We start from the raw sequence: 25,702 nt of genomic DNA, 5'->3' as shown, positions 1-25,702 counted from the left end.
AGTGACACTTGCGTAGGATCTGTTCCTGTTCATGCTCAGGTACACAACGTCTAATAACACCATCTACTCCTTCTTTATAAAGATGTGGGTCATCCCAAAAGTAATGCCTCAAATCATAGAAGAACCTTTTCTTTTGCTAGTATGTGAAACTAGGTGGTATAAACTTAGAAACAATGTAATTAGCATAATAAGCATACCATGGAGCAGCATGAGAAGCATTTATAACATTTAATTGCTCATCAGGAAAGCTATCATCAATAGGTAGTGGGTCATCAAGCACATTTTCTAACCTAGACAAGTTGTCTGCAACGGGCTTCTCAGCTCCCTTTCTATCAACAATACGCAAGTCAAATTCTTGTAGTAAGAGAACCCATCTAATAAGTCTAGGTTTAGCATCTTTCTTTTCCATGAGATATTTAATAGCAGCATGATCTGTGTGAATAGTTACTTTAGAATCAACAATATAAGGTCTGAACTTATCACAAGCAAATACAACTGCTAAGAATTCTTTTTCAGTAGTAGCATAATTTGTTTGGGCACTGTCTAGGGTTTTACTAGCATATTGAATAACGTTTAATTTCTTATCAACTCTTTGCCCTAAAACAACACCTACAACATAATCACTAGCATCACACATAATTCAAAGCGTAAATTCCAATCAGGTGGCTGAACAATAGGTGCAGAGATCAATGCTTTCTTAAGTATTTCAAATGCTTCTACACAATCATCATCAAAGACAAATGATATATCTTTTTGTAATAAATTAGTCAGAGGCCGAGAAATTTTTGAGAAGTCCTTAATGAACCTCCTATAAAATCCGGCATGACCAAGGAAACTTCTTATACCTTTGATGTCATTGGGACATGGCATCTTCTCAATAGCATCAACCTTGGCTTTATCAACCTCAATACCTCTTTCAGAAACTTTGTGCCCCAAGGCAATACCTTCATTAACCATAAAATGGCACTTTTCCCAATTCAAGACAAGATTAGTTTCTTCACATCTCTGCAAAACTCGATCAAGGTTGCTCAAGCAATCATCAAAAGAAGATCCATAGACGGATAAATCATCCATGAAAACCTCACAAATCGTTTCACAAAAGTCAGAGAATATAGCCATCATGCATCTTTGAAAGGTAGCATGTGCATTACATAAACCAAAAGGCATACGTCTATAAGCAAAAGTACCAAAAGGGCAAGTAAAAGTAGTCTTTGATTGATCTTTGGCTGACATAGGTATTTGAGAGAAACCAGAATAACCATCTAGAAAGCAAAAATGTGTATGTTTGGATAATCTTTCTAGAATTTGATTGATAAAAGGTAAGGAGTAATGATCCTTTTTAGTGGCCTTATTTAATTTGCGGAAATCAATTACGATCCTATAACATGTAATAATTCTTTGAGGAATCAATTCATCTTTATCATTAGGAACGACAGTAATACCTCCCTTCTTAGGGAAACAATGGACATAACTTACCCACTGACTATTAGCAACGGGATAGATTATACCTGCCTCAAGGAGCTTTAGTATTTCCTTTCTTACCACTTCTTTCATTTTAGGATTCAGCCGTCATTGATGATCACGAACTGGTTTAGCATCTTCTTCCAAATTTATTTTATGTTGACATAGAGTGGGACTAATGCCCTTAAGATCATCAAGAGTATACCCAATAGCAGCACGGTGCTTCTTCAGAGTTTTCAATAATCTCTCTTCCTCATGCTCTGAAAGGTTAGCACTAATAATAACATGATATATCTTTTTCTCATCAAGATAAGCATATTTAAGAGTATCAGGCAACGGTTTAAGCTCAAACACGGGATCACCCTTGGGTGGAGGAGGATCCCCTAGGATTTCAACAGGCAAATTGTGTTTCAGAATAGGTTCCTGTTTAAAGAATACTTCATCTATTTCCCTTCTTTCATTCATAAACATATCATTTTCATGGTCTAGCAAATATTGTTATAAAGGATCTCTAGGAGGTACGGCAATAGAAGCAAGACCAATAATTTCATCCTTACTAGGTAATTCTCTTCACGGTGTTGTCTACTAAATTTAGAGAAATTTAATTCATGAGTCATATCATCTAAACCGATAGTAACAACATCCCTTTTGCAATCTATGGTAGCATCAATAGTGTTCAAGAAGGGTCTACCAAATATAATGGGACAAAAGCTATCTTATGAGGAACCAAGAACAAGAAAATCAGCAGGATATTTAGTTTTCCCACACAAGACTTCAACATCTCTAACAATTCCCATTGGTGAAATAGTATCTCTATTGGCAAGTTTAATTGTGACATCAATATCTTCTAACTCAACATGTGCAATATGATGCATAATTTCTCTATATAGGCTAATAGGTATTGCACTAGCACTGGCACCCATATCACATAAACCATGATAACAATGATCTCCTATTTTAACCGAAATAATAGGCATGCCTACCATAGGTCTAGGTTTATCTTTAGCACAAGGTTTAGCAATTCTAGCAGTTTCATCACAGAAATAAATAACATGCCCATCAATATTATCAGCCAAGAGATCTTTAACAATAGCAATATTAGGTTCAACTTTAATTTGCTCAGAAGGTGTATAAGTTTTAATATTGCTTTTACGAACCACAGTTGAAGCTTTAGCATGATCCTTTATCCTAACAGGGAAAGGTGGTTTCTCAACATAAGAAGTAGGGACAATGGGATCATTATAAGTGACAATCTTTTCTTCAACTTTAATAGGTGCAGCTACTTTTACTTATATGAGAGGATGATATTTAAACCACTTCTCCTTGGGGAGATCAACATAAGTAGCAAAAGATTCACAGAAAGAAGCTACTATCTCAGAGTCAAGTCCATATTTAGTGCTAAATTTATGGAAAACATCGGTATCCATAAAAGATTTAACACAATCAAACCTAGGTGTCATACTTAACTCCTTACCTTTGTCGAGGTCCCAATCTTCAGAGTTGCGTTTAATTCTTTCCAATAAATCCCATTTGAATTCAATAGTCTTCATCATAAAAGAGCCATCACAAGAAGTATCAAGCATGGTGCGAATGCTATCAGAAAGCCGAGCATAAAAATTTTGAATAATCATATCTCTTGAGAGCTCATGATTGGGGCATGAATATAACATTGATTTAAGCCTCCCCCAAGCTTGAGCGATGCTTTCTCTTTCGTGAGGCCAAAAATTATATATATAATTGCGATCACGATGAACAAGATGCATAGGATAAAACTTCTGATGAAATTCCAATTTCAATCGTTTGTAATTCCATGACCCCATATCATCACATAGCCTATACCATGTCGATGCATCTCCCTTCAAAGATAAAGGGAAGACATTCTTCTTAACAACATCTCCGGGTACACCTGCAAGCTTAAATAATCCACAAACTTCATCCACATATATTAAGTGCTCATCGGGATGCTTTGTTCCATCTCCTACAAAAGGATTAGCTAGCAGTTTTTCTATCATACCCGAAGGAATTTCAAAGCATACATTTTCATTTTCAGTAGGTTCAGTAGGTTGAGGAGCAACTCTTTGCTCTACTGGTCGGGGTGAAGATACCCCGAACAAGCCCCTAAGAGGATTACTTTCCATAGTAAAAAGTGACAGTAAATGTTAGCACACTATATAAAATTTTCCTTACCAAATTCCACCTACCAAAGGCACTTCACTCCCCGGCAACGGCGCCAGAAAAGAGTCTTGATGACCCACAAGTAAAGGGGATCTATCGTAGTCCTTTATAAGTAAGACTGTCGAACCCAACGAGGAGTAGAAGGAAATGATAAGCGCTTTCCAGCAAGGTATTCTCTGCAAGTACTGAAATAAGTGGTAACAGATAGTTTTGTGATAGAATAATTTGTAAGGAGCAACAAGTAACAAAAGTAAATAAAGTGCAGCAAGGTGGCCCAATCCTTTTTGTAGCAAAGGACAAGCTTGGACAAACTCTTATATAGAGAAAAGCGCTCCCGAGGACACATGGGAATATCGTCAAGCTAGTTTTCATCACGTTCGTATGATTCGCGTTCGGTACTTTGATAATTTGGTATGTGGGTGGACCGGTGCTTGGGTGCTGCCCTTACTTGGACAAGCATCCCACTTATGATTAACCTCTATTGCAAGCATCCGCAACTACAACAAAAGTATTAAGGTAAACCTAACCATAGCATGAAACATATGGATCCAAATCAGCCCCTTACGAAGCAACGCATAAACTAGGGTTTAAGCTTCTGTCACTCTAGCAACCCATCATCTACTTATCACTTCCCAATGCCTTCCTCTAGGCCCAAATAATGGTGAAGTGTTATGTAGTCGACGTTCACATAAGACCACTAGAGGAGAGACAACATACATCTCATCAAAATATCGAACGAATACCAATTTCACATGACTACTAATAGCAAGTCTTCTCCCATGTCCTCAGGAACAAACGTAACTTCTCACAAAGCATATTCATGTTCATAATCAGAGGGGTATTAATATGCATATAGGATCTGAACATATAATCTTCCACCAAATAAACCAACTAGCATCATCTACAAGGGGTAATTAACACTACTAACAGCCTAGTAGCACCAATCCCAGACTTGGAGACAAGAATTGGATACAAGAGATGCACTAGGGTTTTGAGAGGAGATGGTGCTGATGAAGATGTTGGTGGAGATTTCCCTCTCCCGATGAGAGGAGCGTTGGTGATGACGATGGCGATGATTTCTCCCTCCCGGAGGGAAGTTTCCCCGGCAGAACAGCTTTGCTGGAGCCCTAGATTGGTTGCGCCAAGGTTCCGCCTCGTGGCGGCGGAGTTTCGTCCAAGAAGATGGCTTATGATTTTTTCCCATCGAAAGACTTCATATAGTAGAAGATGGCCACCAGAGGGCCACCAAGGGGCCCACGAGGTAGGGGGCGCGCCCAAGGGGGTAGGGCGCGCCCCCACCCTAGTGGGCAGGGTGTGGCCCCCCTGGTGAACTTCTTCCGCTGAGTATTTTTTATATATTCTGAAAACGTCTTCCCTGAAGTTTCAGGACTTTTGGAGCTATGCAGAATAGGTCTCTAATATTTGCTCTTTTTCTAGCCCAGAATCCCAGCTGCCGACATTCTCCCTCTTTATGTAAACCTTGTAAAATAAGAGAGAATAGGCATAAGTATTGTGACATAATGTGTAATAACAGCCCATAATGCAATAAATATCGATATAAAAGCATGATGCAAAATGGACGTATCAATAACGCGAGCCGATTTATGCCGATTGGGACGACGTCATCGGCTTGCCGAAGTGAACGTGTGAAGCAGTCGAAGTCGATTACCTACACATGTAAAATAGTGAAGTCCAAAGTATAATAATATGAATATGTAAAAATCCTTGCATAATTAATTTACACAAAATATTTTTTAAAGAGATGTGGCCTGGCGTCGAAGCCAATGTCGATGCGGGGCGTCGGCGTGACAAAGCCTAAATTCACAGGATGGTCCTAGTTCCCTATGCGGCGTTCGCCGAATTGCGGATAGGAACCTGAGCAAACCATCACGCAACCATCGTTAATGCAGCCAGCATTTGACAGTCCTGTGTACAGAGGATGGAACAAACCAGAGTAATATTCCTTGGGAAAAATAAACCCATGCAAGCAAAAAATTAGTAGGAATAATAGCACCTGGTTTATTTGTTGTAGCAATCCAAAGATACACACGCGGGCGTTCATGGATTTGCATCTAGTAATGGTACTAGTGCCAGCGCTAGCTTGATGTTATGTGCGCATGCTCGACTGGGACGCGGCAAGGCGAAGCCCCTGGTCCAGCTAACGTGACGAAGCTGGTCGGCTGGTGACGCCGAAGTCTCCAGAGTAGGTTGATGAAGAGATGGAGAAGCTCCCAGTCCAGCCGACGTGACGGAGCAGGTCGGTAAGGTGACGTTGCAGCCGCCGTGCCAACCGAGGTATTGAAGCGGTTCAGCATGGCAGACATTGGTTTGAAGAAGCTATGGCTCGGCCATGCCAACACTGGTCATAACTTGTGACGTTGTCAATGCCGGATTGATGAAGTGACCGAGCGGCGATGTCGGCGCGCCTGACCTGTGCAATCCATGGGGCGTTGGTGTTAGTGATGATTTAGCCTTCGTGATGGCGAACTCTTGTTCAACTTGCCGGGTTGATGATCCGATAAGGTTAGGCTCAGCTCGATGAAGCGGCGATCTGTCCAGCGCAGGTCGGCAGACGTGGAGCAAGGACTGGTTTGACACCGGCGCGGCGGTGAAGATTATCTTTGAAAAGGAGCAAAATTTGCGAGCATGTGTTCGGAAACAAAACACAATATCCTAGAAAGAAATTCTTCCAAAAAGGTTGTCCAATATCTCATTGATGAAGAAAGATGAACTCAGGCCGGATTTGTATTCGTGCAGAAAACAGATCCGAAAAGTGATGCACTAATCGGAAGGTTCCCGGAGTTTGAACAGTCGGATCGAGCTAAAATTTTGAGAGGTGGTAGATATGGAAAGTCCACAGAAGATGAATGGTTGGATCTTCCAAATAACTTCCGAGCTAGGCTCTGGAGACCACGCCCTAAACTCGTCCTGATTCCCTTCCAGACTCGACAGGCCTTCGGTATATCATAGATTGCCAGAGATTCCTCCATCGAAAGTTGACGAAATTTTACAGGGTTGTTGTATACTCAATTCCGCACAATTACACGAAAGGGTTCGTCAAATTGACTTCCGAGGAGATGGTGGCAGTGAAAACAAGTCTGTTGTACATAAAAAACTGTGTGATCGCACGAGGGCAATATTGACGATGAGCCCCCAGGCTCCATGGACAACTTCTCCATGATGTCGGTTGAGATTTCAGCTGATGATGATGAAAGTGTCCGTCTGATCCTGATGATCTGACGTGGAGCGCAGTCCTCGGTCCACCTGAGGTGACCAGTCGAGCCGGTGACAAAGATGCCGACATCGACCATAAAGCTTGGCTCTGATGCGTAGATCACGCCGGAGACGATCCGAATTCCCATTGAACCGTGGCGACTGCTAGCAGGCTCTCAATGAAAGCATCAATGTCAGTTCTATATCTGGCATATCTCGTAGTAGGGATCCTAAGCTAGGCGTCTTGGAGCAATGGTAAACATGCATCAGGATGAACATCACTACTACTGGCATGTACTACTACTACCAAGCATGACATGAAAACCAATACTAGCAAGATAACATGATGCATCGGAACATAGCATGAAGGTGAACATTAATCCAAGATCGTAACTGAAACAACGAAAGTAGAAGCAACCAAGCAGGCAGATAACGGGCAAACTTTTATGTGTGGTGGATTCGCCCAGGTGTTTTAAGTGGAGGCATACTTTCGTTGTGAGGACTACAGAGGTAGGCGGCCGACGATGATCTTTGGTGGTGCGAGCTACTCCGGCGAGGGGAGAGGGGGTGGGGCGAACCTACAGGAGGAGAGGAACGCGTAGGACAGGTCGGGAGGAGGAGAGGAGGACTGTGGTGGCTAGAAACAATGGAGGCCGGTGATGACCGAGGCGAACTCAGGCGAGATTTGGCGAGATTGGGGCAACTACGGTGGGCTAGAGAGGTGGGGGAGAGGCTTGAGAGCCGCGGAAGAACCTCAGACACCTATTTATAGGCCCGGGGAGGGCTCGGGGATGCTCTAGAGAGCTCCAGCTTGAAAACAACGGCGGAGCAGAGGCTGGACATGTCACGGGCGCGACGACGGCGACCACACCACAGTGATTCAGGGCGGGGTAGCGACTTAAGTTGATGCATATGAGCACGGGTGAGCTACTAGACACGAATTGATGTCGAGACGACAAGTGAACGGATGATAACAGGGGCAGGAACACTCCAAAGCGCGCGTTTGGCTGGTCTTGACCCGTGGTCAACATGTGAACTGGCATACACGGTGCCATCTGATCGGCCGCATCATGTGTGGTAGATAGACCCTGCTGCCCTTAGTTCAAAGGCGGTAACAACTTTGTCCAAGGGAAAATAAGAGAAAAGCAGGAGGGCCAAAACATATGAACAACAAGGTGTTTGATGCCATCTACAGAGGATTGGTTGGTAGGATTAGATTGAGATTTTACTGGGTTTATCCTTCACTAAGGTGAGTAAGATGGCAAGGTTTCAGCTCATACCGACGAGTTTAGTTAGTATTTGTAGTGCAAAGTGCCATACTGACCAGAATAGCAAACTTTGAAGTAGCACTCACATACTAGCTTGGATTGAGCTGAAAATTGGCATAGATGGGTTATATGATCATATGAAGCTTCTGTAAAAGTTTCATGTCATTTGGAAATACCAAAATGCCACTTGCTGCACAAAGCTTCATTTTGATCAGAAACTTGGAAAAATTGCACAGGGCAAATGGTTCAATGAACTGGGCCAAAACTAGGTGGAGGGACTTGATATGGATAGAAAAATGCCCTGAAACATTTTCAGCTTAAATGAAGCAATATAAAATATAGTTGCTTCACAAACTGAAAATCTGGTGAGTTACATGAGCTCAAATTTGGTGGCAAGTCATGATTTCATCATATGAAGGACCTTGCAAAATTTCAACTCATTTGGATATATCTAGCTAGTACTTCCTTCACAATCACTTCCCTTAGACAGGAAATTTGCAAAATTGCTCAGGAATATTTACTAGGCAAATTGAGTTGAATTTTGGCATGGGGCAATGATATGGATATAAAAAGATGTCCAATAAGTTTAGGATCAATCAAGCAAAGATAAATGACACTTCCTTCTCAAACCACCACTTAGGGCAGAATCAGAAAAGGAATATTTGTGAATTATCTTTGATGATGCCAAGGAAGGATTTTTACATATTTGTGGAATATATGACCCAAACAATTTATGAAAATTATTTGGAAATTTTGGGAGTGACATAAATATAGGTTGCTTCACAACCTAGGGTTTAAAGGGTTATTCCTTTAATAGAAAAAAGGAATATTCCCAATAAAAACAATATTGGATTAGGTCAAGGATGAAAATGACATGATCTTGGGTTGATGATGAGGATGACAAGCCACTATAAAACCTAGGAAGACATGATCTTCCCAAGTTTTAGAACCACATAGCCACAGAAAATCAAATCAAATCAAGAAATCCAAGAAAATCAAAGGAAAAAGGGCAAAATATAGGGTGTTACAGTGCGTGACGAGGAGTGATGCCCACAATCCCTGCTGTGGATGTCAGCCAGCAGCTCGCACCCCTGCTCCTTGGAGATGCACCACAACGAGACATCGTTTGGGCGCCTTCGGTAGAGCTTGCCATCCTGCAAGCAGTAAGCGGTGGCCTGACGGGCCACGCGTTATGCGTCTTCCTCCTTCTCTAGCAATATGCCTCGGAGCAGGTACGCCTTGAACTCCTCGGTCCAACACCCCTCCTGAGGTTCGAGCGCTAGGAGCAGCTGGGCTCCGTAGGTCAGACCGCAGGCTGGAGCGCCCGAGGAGGGGGGCATGGGGGGTTCCTCCTGAAGCAGCGTCGGGCCTGTAGTGGGGGGGGCGCCGATGGCTTGAAGAGCCGTTCCTTGAAGATTCCAGGCTTCTGGGGCTCGTGTCGTGACTCCCTCTTGTCTATGATGCAGAGAATCCCAAGGTCATCCCCATGGACCTAACATCGTCTCATCAAGTGCCTACCGGACCCATGACTCGATCACGTGCAAGAGCCCTTGAAACCGAGATGACATCTCTCCTCTCACAATTCCACTTCGATGCACATGAAGCATGGCTACTACCTCATATGGATACCTTGTGCATACTCAGGTACAATGGAGAAGCTAAGGAGCAAGGACAAGAAGAAGAGGAAGATGGACGAGAAGACGGAGAAGAAGGGCTGCAGGAAAAGTCCCAGCCACCGGACGACCGGCCGGGACCGGACGTCCGGCGCCTGAAGCGTCAGCCGAGCCCCAGCCAGCGGATGTCTAGTCTAGACCGGACGACCGGTGCCCCTGCACCTGAGGCCAATGTGCGGACGTCCGGCCCCGACCGGACGACCGACGCGATCGCACCCGAGCCGAAGTCAGCGGAAGTCCGGAGCCTCTGGACGTCCGGCACCCCATCACAGAGCGGAACCAGTGGACGACCGGAGGACACCGGACATTCGGCAGCTCCTGAGACACCGGACGACCGATCCCCAGTGGACGTCCAGTACCTGTCTGCGCACAGTGTTCGGGCCCGAGGCCCATGTACCCCTTCACTTCGCCCCCATTTGCACTTAGACTATAAATAGACCCCCCATTCATCCTAGCTAGGGTTAGCATTGGTTTAGCTCATTTGAGAGATAGAGCGTTGCTCATCCATATCGGATCTACTCCACGAGAGAGACCGCGGCCCCTCTTCGGAGAAGATCCACCTTGGCTTCAAGACCCCTTTTCAAGGGAAGATCCCCTTGTGGATTCAAGACCTCCTCACGGAGAAGAACTGGTTACCGTGTATCGTCCCTAGTTGTCCGTGGATTCGTGTATCGTCCTATGTACTCGAGGATCTAGCCCATGTGTGACTTATTCATGTCGGTTTAGTGATTTGCTCTTGTGTTTTCCTTCCGTTCATCCTCGTGTTCTTCGTGTTTTCCCCGGGATCCGCTCCTTTCATGAAAGATCAGGCGATTAGGGTCTCCCACCCTACATCATCTTGGTATCATGAGCAAGGTTGATCATGATTTCGGAGCCCCCTCTTCGTTTTTCTAGCTTGATTTTGTTGTTTTTCGTCCCAATCCGAAAATCCCCACAAAAATAGCCCCAAAAATTTTTCTTGTGTTTTGTGAGTTTGATGATGTTTTGTTGGTTTTGATCTGTGAATTCGTTGTGTTGCAAGTGGATCTCGCCTTTCCCCCACCATCTCCACCTCGAAATCCCTCCCAAATTCCCCATATTCCGCCCAAAACCGCCTACCGGATCTGGAATTTCACGTTGACCCCGACCACCGGACGACCGTCACTTCACCGGACGTCCGGTGACCCAGGAAGCACCGGACGACCGGCGACCGGACATCCGTCCACTTCCGGACGACCGCTACTTTCACCACATCATGCACTACACCACCTCCAACTTCCGCAAACCGTTCCAATATCCCAACCCACACCACCACTTAACCGCTACCTACTCCGACGATTTTGGTCGCCTTTGGTTTTGAGAATTTGAGTTGCGGTACCGTATCCTTTTGTGTTTCAGCTATCTAGGTACGATTCGACATGGACATCACCGCCGCTCATCTTCGCCCCGGACGCGTCATCAACAACGACCACCTCGACTACGACTTGGTATTCGTGCCTCCATTTTGACACCATACCGGAAGTATGACCGGTAACTTCATATTGATATTGGACATATCACTCTTGCCATTACATTGATAGCCATCATCGCCTTACTCCTTTGCGTTGCTTACCCATCGAGACTAGCCATTGAGTATTTCCGGCAACGAGACTTGTGCACTTTAGTGATCATACTTCCCATAGCATACATACATACATCATTGGTGCCTATATTGGTATATCTCTTGTGTCACAAAGTTGTCATCACATACTCACTTGCTATCTTGGTTCGTCAAGCATTGCATGAGAAAAGAGCTCAAACATCAAAGAGCCAACCAAGATTTTAAGCAAAGAGGAAAGATAAGCAAAGAGCTTTTAAACAAGAACCATAGCATCTTACAACATTAAGATTGTCATACTCGATCATGTTGGATCATATCATAGCAACACCTTGCAGAAAACATATTTGGGATAGAAGTCGTTGCATTTTTGCTAAGTAGGTTGTGCACAAGTTCTTGTATCCGCCTATCGTGCAATCGTGCTAGCGTCTCTCTAGTGTTGTGCAACAAGAGCATTTTTGTGGATTCCACATTTTGGCTCACCCTTGGTTGCACAACCCCACTTATCTTTTTGCGTGTGTGTTTCCGTGTACCGTATATGCTTGGTCTACTTGTTACATTGCATCTTGCGAATCTTCTCCAACATTATTGAATCTTGCTTACATTCACATTAAATATTGTGCCACCATCCTAACCAAGCTCCGCCATAAGCTTTTACTTGTGTAGGTGTGAGAAACCGACGAGAATTCGTACCAACTGGGCTATTTCCTTGTCCTACATTGGAGTGATCATAGATTCACTTTCAACTTCGGTCAAGGTACATTTGGTATTCGTTCTTCTCTTTCTACCACTCACACTTGTCTTGGAATGACGGATAGGCCAAGTACTTCTACCAACCCACTCTTCATGGAACAATACGATGACATGACCTCCTTCGTCACCAAGAGTCACCTCTTTGGTGCACAACGTGCTTTGCATCAAGAGCAACAAGCTATGAGTGAACGCATCGACAACCTTGCCGCCGACTTGCGACTTTTTGAGCAACGTACAAGGGACTACTTCGACCACAAGCTCGACGATCATAAGCAAGAGAATGATGCAAGGATGGACGAGATTCGCGCCTTGTTGCTCAACTGCTCTTCTTCCACTTCAAGAAGGAGCCGTTCAAGTCGCCATTCCGACTCAAGTACATCGACATCGAACACTCTTCATCCAGCCGCGCGCACCTACCATCAAGCAAACCTCAATCCGCTTCGGGACACCGACTCTCAAGAGCGCCGATGACGTCAAGCCGAAGAAGCCTTTGAGCTAGCTCGAGAACGACCAAAACAACGCCAACATGAAGAGGAAGAACGCGCGCGTCTACACCAAAATGCACAAAATGCCGAGGCTCAATGTCAAGAATAACAACTCCGTGACGCTCAAGCACTTGAGGCGGAACAAGCTCTATGTGATGCAAGTTGAGCCGTTGCCGACCGAGGCCGACAAGAACATGAACAAGAGGAAGCACTTCGCGAAGAACTTCATGAACGACGATTTAAAGCTCGCCTGCATCGTCTAGTTCCCCCTCGAGTTCGACGCGTTCCTCCACAAGCTCGCCAAGACCATCAAGTTCACCAAGAGCATGAAAACAATGGGAATCCTCCGCGACAAGAGAAACACGAGGTTGACAACCCTCCGCGTCAAGAGCACCACGAGTTGGACAATCATCTACAACATGGGCATGATCATCCCCGACCCCAACACAATGAAGAGCAACGCTACGGCAAGCTCAATTTCACCATGCCCAAGTTCAATGGAAGCAACGACCCCGAAGAATACCTTTCATGGGCATTGAAAGTTGACAAGATCTTCCGTTTGCACAATTATGAAGAAGAGAAGAAGATCGCGATGGCATCCCTTGAGTTCCAAGACTATGTCCTCATTTGGTGGGAACAAGTCATTGAACGCCGCGAGGCAAGAGGTGATCCACCAATCACTTCTTGGGCACAAATGAAGGATGTAATGAGAGCATGCTTCGTGCCTACCTACTACAACCGCGACCTCTTCAAGAAACTCCAACAACTCAAGCAAGGAACCAAGAGCGTTGAAGAATACTATAAGGAGATGGAGATTGCAATGATAAGAGCCAATGTGACGGAAGATGATGAGCAAACTATGGCACGTTTCTTGAATGGACTCAATCATCCTATCAAGAAGATCGCCGACTTCCAACCCTACTCAAATCTCATGGAGCTCGTGCACCAAGCTACCAAAGCGGAACGCCAAGTGCAAGATGATTTCAAGTATGCCAAGTTCTCATCCAAGTCCTACGGCTTCTCCAATAACCAAGCTTCAACGACTCCAACACCGACTACAAGACCGTCTACTTCCAACATCGACAAGTTGACTTCCAAGAAAGCTTCGCCTACTACAAGCAACTTCAAGCCGAGAGCTTCATCATCATCAACCCCTACCGATGAGACCGTCAAGACGAGTTCCTTCAACTGTTTCACTTGCAGAGGACGAGGCCACAAGTCCTATGAGTGCACCAACAAGCGCACTATGATCTTCAACGATGATGGCACTTATGATTCCATGAGCGAAGGAGAAATGGAAGCCCTTGAGCAAGTCGCCATGCACCGCCAAGTGAACAATGAAGAAGAACAAGTCTTTTGTGATGAAGACTCAAGTCCTGCACTTGTTGTCTACAAAGTCTTGACTCTCCAACATCACCAAGAAGAAGACCAAAGATGCACCATATTCCACACCAAGGCCGGCATCAATGGATGATTCGTCAATGTCATCATCGATGGAGGGAGTTGTCACAATCTCGCAAGTGAAGAAATTTGCTCCAAGATCCAATTGCCCAAGACGAAGCATCCACATACATACAAAGTGCAATGGCTTAGTGACTCCGGCACTATCCAAGTAGAGCACCGAGTACAAGTCTCCTTCAAAATCGGCGCCTATGAAGACACCTTGGAGTGTGATGTCATCCCAATGACCGTTTGCCATCTTCTCCTTGGACGACCATGGCAATTCGATAGAGGAGTCGTCCACAATGGGCGTCCAAACCACTATAGCTTCAATATGCAAGGAAAGGAGTTTGTGTTACGATCCATGTCTCCAAGCCAAGTGATCGCCGATAAGCAAGCCACCCATCATGGAGAGAATGGTGAGAGAGTGAGCCACCAAAAAGAGAGTGAGCGCCACAAGCCCAAATTGAGTGCCTCCACGATGAGCGAAAACAAGAACCTAGTTATATTTGCCACCAAACGTGAGATGAGAGAAGTGTGTGAGAACCCATCTAGTGTCCTACACTACGTCCTCGTGTGCAAGGACAATACACCACAAACTAACACTTCTCACACTCTTCCTCCAGTGTTATCTTCTCTTTTGCAGGAATTTTAAGATGTTTTCCCCGATGAGCTACCTCCGGGACTACCTCCACTACGAGGCATTGAGCACCGCATCGACCTCATCCCCGGAGCACCGCTTCCGAACAAAGCTCCCTACCACGTCAACCCCTAAGAAACTAAAGAAATTCAAAGGCAAGTAAAGCATCTCATAGACCATGGTCATGTGCGTGAAAGTTTGAGCCCTTGTGCCGTACCGGTCATTCTTGTGCCAAAACGTGATGGTAGCTTTCGCATGTGCTCCGATTGTATACCTATCAATGCTATCACCGTTCGTTATAGGTATCCCATTCCACGCCTAGATTATATGCTAGATGAGCTTAGTGGTGCCACTATATTTTCCAAAATTGATCTTGAGAGTGGTTACTATCAAATCTACATACAAGAGGGTGATGAATGGAAAATCGCATTCAAAACCAAGTTTGGTTTGTATGAGTGGTTAGTCATGCCTATGGGTCTCTCGGAAGCTCCGGGCACTTTTATGCGCCTTATGAATCATGTCTTTCGCCCTTACATTGGTATATTTGTTGTGGTTTACTTCGATGACATTCTTGTGTTTAGCAAATCTATCCACAAGCATGTCACCCATGTCTGCACCGTTTTGCAAACTCTTAGGAAAGAGCGTCTCTATGCTAATATGGAGAAATGCCTTTTTGGTGTTGATAAGCTCGTTTTCTTAGGTTTTGTGGTCTCTTCTAAGGGTGTTCATGTAGATGAGTCCAAGATCAATGCTATTAAGACTTGGCCGCAACCAACCAACTTGCATCAAGTGCATAGTTTTCTTGGTCTTGCGGGTTTCTATCATCGCTTTGTGAAGGATTTTAACACCATTGCTTCGCCTTTGCATGCTTTGAGCAAGAAGAATGCACCGTTTATTTGGGGACCATCCCAAGATACCGCATTCAATGAGCTTAAGAATTTGCTTACTCATGCTCCCATGCTTGCTTTACTCAACTTTGACAAGCCTTTTGAGATTCATTGCGATGCTAGCGGTAATGGCATAGGAGGTGTGTTAACGCAAGAGAAGCGCCCCATAGCTTACTTTAGTGAGAAACTTTCCAGAGCGCAACTCAACTATCCCCTCTATGATAAAGAGCTATATGCTTTAGTCCGCTTTTTACATGAATGGGAACATTACCTTCGTCCCCATGAGTTTATCATTCATACCGATCATGAGACCCTCAAGTATCTCAAGGGTCAAACTAAGTTGAACAAGCGTCATGCTAAATGGAGTGAATTCATTGAGTCTTTTCCCTATGTCATCAAGTACATCAAGGGTAAAGAAAACATCGTCGCGGATGCTCTTTCCCGCATATGCATGCTAGTCACGCAACTTGAGTTAGATGTCATTGGCTTCGAGCATATCAAAGAATTTTATGAGCATGCTGACACTTTTGCCACTCCTTATACCAAGTGTTTGTTGAATACATCATGGGAAAGCTATTACATCAAAGACGGCTATCTTATGCGAGCTAACAAACTTTGCATCCCCAAGTCATCCCTTCGTTTGTTGCTTTTGCAGGAATCACATGGACGCAACAAGACGTTCGCCATGCTCTCGAAGAGATACTTTTGGCCAAAGATGTTTCGGGACGTCAATCGCTTCACCAACCGATGTTCGACATGACACAAAGCTAAGTCCAAAGCTCAATCTCATGGTCTCTATATGCCTTTACCAATTCCATACCAACCTTGGGAGGACATAAGCATGGACTTTGTACTTGGTTTGCCAAAAACTCGCAATGGGAAAGATTCTATATTTGTTGTTGTGGACCGTTTCTCCAAAATGGCACATTTTATTCCTTGTCACAAGATAGACGATGCTTCACATGTTGCTAATCTCTTTTGTAGGGAAATATTGCAACTCCATGGTGTGCCAAAGACAATTGTCTCAGACCGCGACGTCAAGTTCCTTAGCTACTGTTGGAAGACCCTATGCGCCAAGCTTGGAGTCAAGCTACTCTTCTCCACGGCGTACCATCCTCAAACCGACGGCCAAACAGAGGTGACAAACCGCACACTCTCCGCTCTACTTCGAGTACTCATCAAGAAGAACATCAAGGAGTGGGAGGAGTGCCTACCTATCGCCGAGTTCGCCTACAACCGAGCAAGACACTCAACAACCGGCAAGTCGCCTTTCGAGGTCGTTTATGGATTCAACCCATTGTCACCATTGGACATTCTTCCTCTACCACTCCAAGAGCACATCAATTTGGACGCAAGTGCGCGTGTGACACATCTCAAAAAGATGCATGAAGATACAAGAAACACCATCGAGCGCCAAGTTCAACGCCTTGCGACCAAGCTCAACTTCAACAAGCAACCTATGGTCTTCAACATTGGTGATCGAGTGTGGATACACCTTCGCAAGGACCGTTTACCACAAGAACGCAAATCCAAGCTTCGACCACGAGCGGATGGACCCTTCAAGGTGCTTGCACGCTACAACGACAACGCTTACAAGATAGACCTCCCGCGCGACAAGTACAACGTGAGCGACATCTTCAACGTCAAAGATCTCTCTCCCTTCCATGGTGATGAAGATTTTGATCCGAGGATGGATCTTCCCCAAGGGAGGGGAGATGATGTGGAGCATCCCAAGGTCATCCCCATGGACCTACCATAGTCTCATCAAGTGCCTACCAGACCCATGACTCGATCACGTGCAAGAGCCCTTGAAACCGAACAAGGTCACATAGTCCGTGAGCTTCTGCATTTCCTTGAGGGTCTATGGCGGGCTCATTCTCTCTATTGCCTTGATCTTCTCTGGGTTAACATCGATCCCTCTGTGCGACACCAGGAGACCCAGCAGCTTGCCAGACGGGATGCCGAACACGCGCTTCTCCGGATTGAGCCACAGGTTTACCTTGCGCAGGTTGGCGAATGTCTCTTCCAGATCTTCGACAAGGGTTCTTGCCTCCTGCGACTTTACCACTATGTCTTCAGTGTAAGCCTCGGTGTTCCTCCCGAGTTGCTAGCCCAGGGTGATGTGCATCAATCGCTCAAAGGTTGCACCGACGTTGCGCAGCCAAAAGGCATGCAGGTGTAGTAGTACACCTCGCACGGGGAGAGGAAGGCCGTCTTCTAGATGTCTTGTACTGCCATCTTGATCTGGTGGTAGTCCGAGAAGGCGTCCAGGAAGCACAACATGTCGCACTCGATGGTGGAGTCGATGATCTGGTCGATGCGCGGAAGAGGGAAAGGGTCCTGAGGGCAAGCTTTGTTGAGGCTCGTGAAGTCGATGCACATGCACTCCTTTCCGCCCTTCTTGGGGACAGTGACCAGGTTGGCCAGCCAATCCTGGTGCCGCACCTCCTGAATGACACCGGCTTTTTGCAGCTTGTGGACCTCCTAGATGATGAACAACTGCTTCTCCGGGGCTTGCTGCCATGCCTTCTGCTTCACCAGGCGTGCATCGAGGCTCACCATCAAATGGTGCTCAATTAGATCTCGTGGGACACCAACCAGGTCCGTCACTTCCCATCCAAACACATCCATGTTCACATGGAGCAAGCGGACAAGCGCTTCTTCCTGGTCCGGGGGGAGGCCGGCGCCTATGGTGAAGGTGGGGCCCGAGCCCACGTCGTCGAGTGGCACCTTCTTTGTCTCGGCCCGGTCCTGAGAGAACAATTGTTTCTTCTTTGTGGGAATGGCTTCTGGGGTCTTTGGAGCGCCTTTGGCGCCAGGTTGCGCAGCTGCTGTGGCCTTGAAGGTGAGCTTGAGGGCCAGGAGTGCGCCCTCAGTGTCCTTCGTCAACGTGAGGACGCCGCTACTCCCAGGCATCTTGATGATGTTGTAGCCGGGGTCTGTCGCTGCCATGAACTTGGCAAGGGCCGGATACCCAAGGATGGTGTTGTACGGGAGGCCGATGCGGGCGACGTCGAAGTCGATGAGCTCGGTGTGGTAGTTGTAGCACGTGCCAAAGGTGATGGGGAGGCAGATCCACCTAGAGGAACGGTGGAGCTGTCGACCACCCCTGAGAAGGGTTTGGTGGGGGCGAGCTGGTCGTAAGGTACTTGGAGCTGGTCGAAGGCTTCCACGGAGAGGATGTTGAGGCCAGCACCATCGTCGATGTGGGTCCTGGTGACTACAACATTGCCGATGGTGGGCGTGCAGAGCATGGGGAGTGCGCCGGTGCCGACCGTAGTCTTGGGGTGATCCCTGGAGTCGAAGATGATGTCGGTCTCGGGAAGTGCCCAGCCTGGAGGAGCCCCCTACCATGGCTGGGTGGCCCCCACCTACCGAAGGAGCTGCTTGATGTGGCGGCTCGAGGCTGGCACCCGTGACCCGTCGAGAATGGCCGCAACAACATGGGGTGCCGGTGCCACGAAGCGTATGATGAACACATCATGCAACTCCTCCAAGGAGGCCACCGAAGACTCCAGGAGGTTAAGCATCCAGGAGCATGGTTCGCCCATGAGAGCCATGGGGAGCCAGTTTGCCATGGCTTTATCGTTGCCATCTGCCGCCTTGATGCTCAGCTCATAGAACTGGAGGAACTCAGCGGGGTCCCCGTGTTGTCGTACCGCGGGGGAAGTGCCGGCCTGAAATTTTGTAGCCACCGCACCTGCCGCAAGGCAAGGAAAAGGCCCAGCGGCCCATGATATCTCCGAATGTCACCCGGCGGCCCAGCGGGTGGAGCGGCGCCCACCATGGGAGGCACGTAGTGTGGGTGCAGCGCCGCTGATGAGAGAGGCAGAGCTTCGACACGCACAACCTGGCGCGCCAAATGTCAGATTCAGGGCTCCATAGACCCAAGAAAGGTTCAAACTCTAGGGCGTGTGCAAAGGACTCAACCTATCTAGCCAACTAGCTCGTCGCCCCACGGCCTAGCCCGATGAACAAGGAAGAAGATGGGAGCGGTAGTTTACCTAGGTTTGGGCCACCTTGCCATGTAAAACCCTACTCCTGCTTTGTGGTGGATTGGCCTCACGAGGGGCTGAGGATGAACTAGTACAAGGGATGAACAACCTCGCGAGGTCTGCCCTGGTGGGGGAATGAGTCAATGAGGTTGCGCCCCCGCTATGGTTGTGGCTAACCTATACTTATAGTGGCCTCGGTCCTCTTCCCCCAAAACGTAGGCGGGAAGGGATCCCACAGTGGCCAATTTTAAAGGGGACAAGTAGTACATCTTATCCTAACGAAAGGTGGTCTTCACCTGCAAAGCTTCTGGTCATGACACTATGGCGGGCTCAGCGATGGCATCCGTTCTACCGTCCTGACGGTCTTGGTCTTGTTGCAAGGGAATGGAAACATTTGCCTAAGTCCTCGGGACCCCACGCCTGCGCTTGCCTCCTTAGTACCAAAGAGGAAACTACCTCCTCAGCACCCGCTAGCGCCCGCCTGGACCTGGTCGTCATGGCTTGTGTCATCACAACCTCATGAGGTTGGGTGCCTGCATAGAAATCTCCACTCCATAGGAGGCCGCCTGGAGAGGCCGCTCCCTCCGGATGTCTTTGTGTCATCCGCCTCACGAGGCTTGGCCCCTCGCAAGGGTCTTTTCTTGATGTTCTTGTAGATGGGTTGTACGAGGCCGTTCATGGAGCCACGTCATGGGCCGCAGGCAGGCAAGTCTTGGTACCCTGGTTCCCAGAACGTCGACAAGTGCAAAGGGCGATGGGCCCAAGACCCCTGTGCGCTTAGGATTTAGACCGGCGTGTTGACCTCTCTATTAGGCCTAGGTAGGGCTGCAACATGTTGATCTTCCGAGGCCGGGCATGACCCAGGAAAGTGTGTCCGGCCAGAGGTATCGAGCGTGTTGGGAAATGTGGTGCACCCCTGCAGGGAAGATTGATCTATTCGAATAGCCGTGTCCACGGTAACGTGATGACCTGGAGTTGTATTTCCACCTCATGACAACTAGAACCAGATACTTAATAAAACTCACCCTTTCAAGTGCCAGATACAACTCGGTGATCGCTTTCCCACAGGGCGATGAGGGGAGGATCGCTGGGTAGGATTATGCTATACGTTGTTACTTGGTGAACTTACCGGCTACTCTCTTCTATATGCTTCAAGATGGTGGCTGCCAGAAGCATAGTCTTCGATAGGACTAGCATCTCCCCCTCTTATTCTGGCATTCTGCAGTTCAGTCCACAGATACTACCCATTTCATTGATACCAATGCATATGTAGTGTAGATCCTTGCATGCGAGTACTTTGGATGAGTACTCATGATTGATTTTCTTCCCCCTTTTCCCCTTTGATACCCGGTTGCTACAATAAGACGTTGGAGACCAGGAGCCAGATGCCACCGTCGGTGATGACCCCTACTACACCGGGGGTACCTACTACTACGTTCAGGCTGTCGCCGACCAGGAGTAGTTAGGAGGATCCCAGGCAGGAGGCCTGTGGCTCTTCGATCTGTATCCTTGTTTGTGCTAGCCATCTTATGGCAACTTGTTTAACTTATATCTGTACCAAAATATTGTTGCTTCTGTTGACTCGTTTATGTTCGAGCACTTGCATTCAAGCCCTCGAGGCCCCTGGCTTGTAATATGATGTTTGTAGGACTTTATTTATGTTTAGAGTTGTGTTGTGATATCTTCCCGTGAGTCCCTGATCTTGATCGTACATGTTTGCGTGTATGATTGAATCAGGGGCGTCACAATTTAGTTATCTAGTCTATGCCGATTTAGCAACAGTAATGAAGATCCAATGGTCAAGAGCGAAGATATGATATGGACGGTCCAGATTGAACCACCAACCATTTACCCTAAAGAGTTACTACCCGTGTCTCTAAATATAAAGCCTTTTTGCAGTTCAAAATTGAACATAGAGACAGCGGGAGTACTTAATTACCGGCTAGTCACTATTTTCTTTCTTCTCCTTTCCCCTTAGTTGTAAGCTCCTTTATGTCTCACATGCATGCGAGGGAGAAGGCGTCCAATGTATTGAGTAAACTGAGAACCCTGGTTCTTATCCCCGATTTATAGAAGGGTATCCAAATCGGGAGTTCATTGTCGTTTGAATTAGGGTGTATCTTGTTCTTAGTTGTTTAATCCACTATAGGATCTGATAAATCGGTATCAAATGTCAACGTTCCTCGGTCGCGGCATAGATCTTGGGCGATGTATCGACGGCGGTAGACAAGTTCAAGTGCACTCGAGTAGCGAAGGCGCGTTTGCGACCGAGACTCCTCTCTGGTGGTAAATTTTTGTGACTCGGGATGTGCACTACCAGTGGCGGCAGGGATCTGAGATTGAGCGAGGGTTCCAAGACTCGTCCTTGTGGTAAAATTTTGGAGTAAAATCTCAGTTCTGACGGCAAAATTGAAGGGAGACGACAAGGCTGACGCAGCCGAAGTTGCAACCATGAAGCTGAATATGGAAAATTTGTACGACAAGGTGGACAACATCCACGCAGAGGTGGAGAGCATCTGCATAGAGGTCACCGAGGTAAAGAAATAGCTCATGAGGATGGACAAACTGATGTTGTCTATGGAGGAGGGACTGAGTATTTCTTCACGTCCCTGAGAAGCACCGGCTGAGAGCGTGAGGTTCGAACAACCCAACCAGTAACAGACCTGAAATTGCTAGTTATCGAGTAGAGGGGGTGAATAGGAAATTTTTATGAAAGTCTTCAAGACAGGCAATGTCTTCGAAGACAGACAATCAAATATGACCTACATGGTATGCAGTGGAAGATAAACTACACTAGCCAAGCCATAGTCTAGGAAATAGTACTGAGTAAACACGAAGACAAATCCTATGTTTTCTCACTCTGTTCACGACGATGATGGAGAAGTCGCGGCAGTGAAGTGCTTCATCTCCGGCGACGACGGAAACTAGTGACGACGCCAGGGTTTGAGCGAGAGAGTGATGGAAGTAAGTTTTAATGACCACATGAGGCTGGGTGCTTATAAGGAAGAGGTGGTGCAGTGTAATTGCATAGCTACCCCTGGCGGTTCACATTTGAGCTACACGTGGCATGCATGCAACAACTTAGGTGTTGTTCCACGACCCCACACGCGCCTGGTTTGTCGGGTGGTCGTTCCGACTTCTCCGGATTTAGGCAAAAGGATAAGAATAATAAAAGCCTTTTAAATGTTTATCTCTTGCTCTTCGACTGACGAGGATACAGTGAAGACAATCGACATGTGTTAATAGAACACATATGAAGATTTAGAGAGAGTAGGAGAGACAAGCACAGACGGGGTAAGGGTCCGATCGCATTCACTTAGTGCAGAAGATGGCAACTTGAAGACATAGCTATAAGTGAATGTTGTAGAGGATAGAACATATATATACAACAATAAGATCCAAATCAACATTGTTGAAGACAAACCAACTTTGAAGATAATGCAGTATGACGCCAAACAAAAATCTTCAAGAAAAATCAGTGGTGGCATTACCCACCGTGTAGGAAGTATTAGACCCAGACATGGTGCACAATTATCATGGCGCTCCGAAGTCAATTTCCACATTAATGTATTCACAGTCAAAGTGTAAGTCTTCATGAATTGAAGACATACGTTACTTTGTGTGTTGCGCACCTAAGTCATCTATATGCATAAGCGTTAGGATGTGTGTACATTCATAGGACATTCGAGGATTCTAAGATATTTAGCTCACACCACATCTTGCAAAACCTTTTCTAATCCAAGGGCTTTGTGAAGATATCTGCCAATTGCTCTTCAGTGTTGACGTGAATGATATCAATGTATTCCTTCAACACATGGTCTCTGAGAAAGTGATGACAGATCCGAATGTGCTTTATCTTCACATCCATTTGATACAGGAGGATGTGGTTGTGGTTAACACAGGCTGGCAATAGGAGCAAATGTTTCATCAAAGTAAATTCCCTTGACTTATGTGTAACCTTGAGCAACGAGACGAGCTTTGTTTCTGACAACTTGTCCATGCTCATCTTGCTTGTTGCGATAGATCCATTTGGTGCCAACGATGTTGTGCTAGCGAGGATCAGGACGTTTTACTAGCTCCCAAACATTGTTGAGCTCAAATTGTTGAAGCTCTTCTTGCATAGATTGAAACCATTCAGGTTCCATGAAGGCTTCATCAACTTTCTTGGGTTCAATTATGGAGACGAATGCAAAGTGCCCACAGAAGTTTGCTAGTTGCGTAGCTATTGAAAGAGTAAGAGGATCATGTGCATTGATGCTATCATGAATCTTCTCAATCCGAACTACATTAGTAACCCGAGGAGGAATGGGGCAAATATTTTGCTGTTGTTGATCATTGTCTGCATCTTCAGCATTGCTTTCAGGCTCAGCATTGTCTTCGCGTTGAGTAGGAGCTAGAATGACAATTTCCTCTTCCAGCCTGTTCCTCGGTGGATATGATTTCTCTAGTTCCCATTAGCTTCATAGATTCACTAGGAGAAGCTTCACCTAGCACATTTGGCAGGTGCTCTCTTTGCGAGCCGCTAGTCTCATCGAACCGCATATCCAAACTTTCAACCACTTTATAGTGAAAGAGGTTGAAGACTCTGTAGGTGTGCGAATCCTTTCCATAACCAAGCATAAAACCTTCATGTGCTTTTGGTGCAAATTTGGAAGTGTGATGTGGATCCTTGATCCAGCACCTAGCACCGAAGACTTTGAAATAGCTCACGTTTGGCTCCTTACCAGTGAGTAGTTCATAGGATGTCTTCTTGAAAAATTTGTGCAGATAAACTTTGTTGACCATATGGAATACAGTATCAATGGCTTCAGGCCAAAAATTTCTTGGAGTCTTGTACTCATCAAGCATCGTACAATCCATCTCAATAAGGGTCATGTTCTTGCGCTCCACGATGCCATTCTGCTAAGGTGTGTATGGAGCAGAGAGCTCATGAGTGATGCCTAGCGTATCAAGATAAGTGTCGAGGCAAGTGTTCTTGAATTCCGTGCCATTATGACTCCTGATGTGCTTGATCTTGATGCCATGGTTAGTCATGGTGCGATTGGCAAATCGTCTGAAGACATCCTGCACTTCAGTCTTGTAGAGGATTATGTGCACCCATGTATATCTTGAATAATCATCAACAATGATGAAGCCATAGAGATGTGAAGTGGTAGTAAGGGTGGAGTAGTGAGTAGGACCAAATAAGTCCATGTGTAACAACTCGAAGGGATGTGATGTCATCATGATTGTCTTCGAGGGATGTTTTGCCCTAGTCATCTTCCCGGCTTCGCAAGCACCACATAGATGATCCTTCTTGAACTTGATGCCCTCAATGCCAATGATGTGCCTCTTCTTCACGAGAGTGTGCAAATTCCTCATGCCCGCATGCCCTAGCCTTCGATGCCAAAGCCAACACTCTGACGTTTTTGCTAGAAGATATACGATAAGCTGTGGTCCTGCGGAGAAATCTACCATATACAGATCACCTCTTCGATAACCTTCGAATACTAGAGATTTGTCAAAATCCATAAGCACAAGGCAACGATATTCTCCAAATAACACAATCATGTTAAGATGACAAGGCATTGAGATAGACATTAAGTTGTATCCAAGGGATTCAACAAGCATCACTTTATCCATGTGTTGATCATTTGAGTTAGCAACTCTACCTAAGCCCAATACATTGCTTTTACCAGTGTCAGTTAATGTGATATGGCTTTTAGTAGATGGTCGAAGAGTAGAATCCATGAGAAGACTTCGATCACCAGTCATGTGATTAGTGCATCCACTATCCATAATCCATTCAGTAGCTTTCAGAGTTGTACCCTACAATGCAGTTAGTAGGATAGGCTTCTCCTAGAGTATTGTGAAGCATAAATATTTGACGAACAAGCATACTATCAAAGTTAAGATTCTTGGATGTTAAGATGGGATGTTCATCAAGAAATCTAGCGACGAAATAAATGGTAAGACCATTTTGGCATTTTATCTTGTGTCCCACAAGATGTTTTGGGTCCCCAGCATTGTCAATGATTTTTGGCTGGAGAACTGACCCTGCAAGAGAAGTTAATTCTTCTTAACCACCCACAACTTAAGGGGTGGCTTAGATGCAATGAGTCTAAGTGCAGCATCTAAGAACTTTGGCTTTGGAGCC

The sequence above is a fragment of the Triticum urartu genome, chromosome 4, assembly GCF_003073215.2.
Source record: "Triticum urartu cultivar G1812 chromosome 4, Tu2.1, whole genome shotgun sequence".
Taxonomy (NCBI): domain Eukaryota; kingdom Viridiplantae; phylum Streptophyta; class Magnoliopsida; order Poales; family Poaceae; genus Triticum; species Triticum urartu.
The sequence above is the reverse complement of the archived record's forward strand: the minus strand, read 5'-3'. Positions refer to the sequence as shown.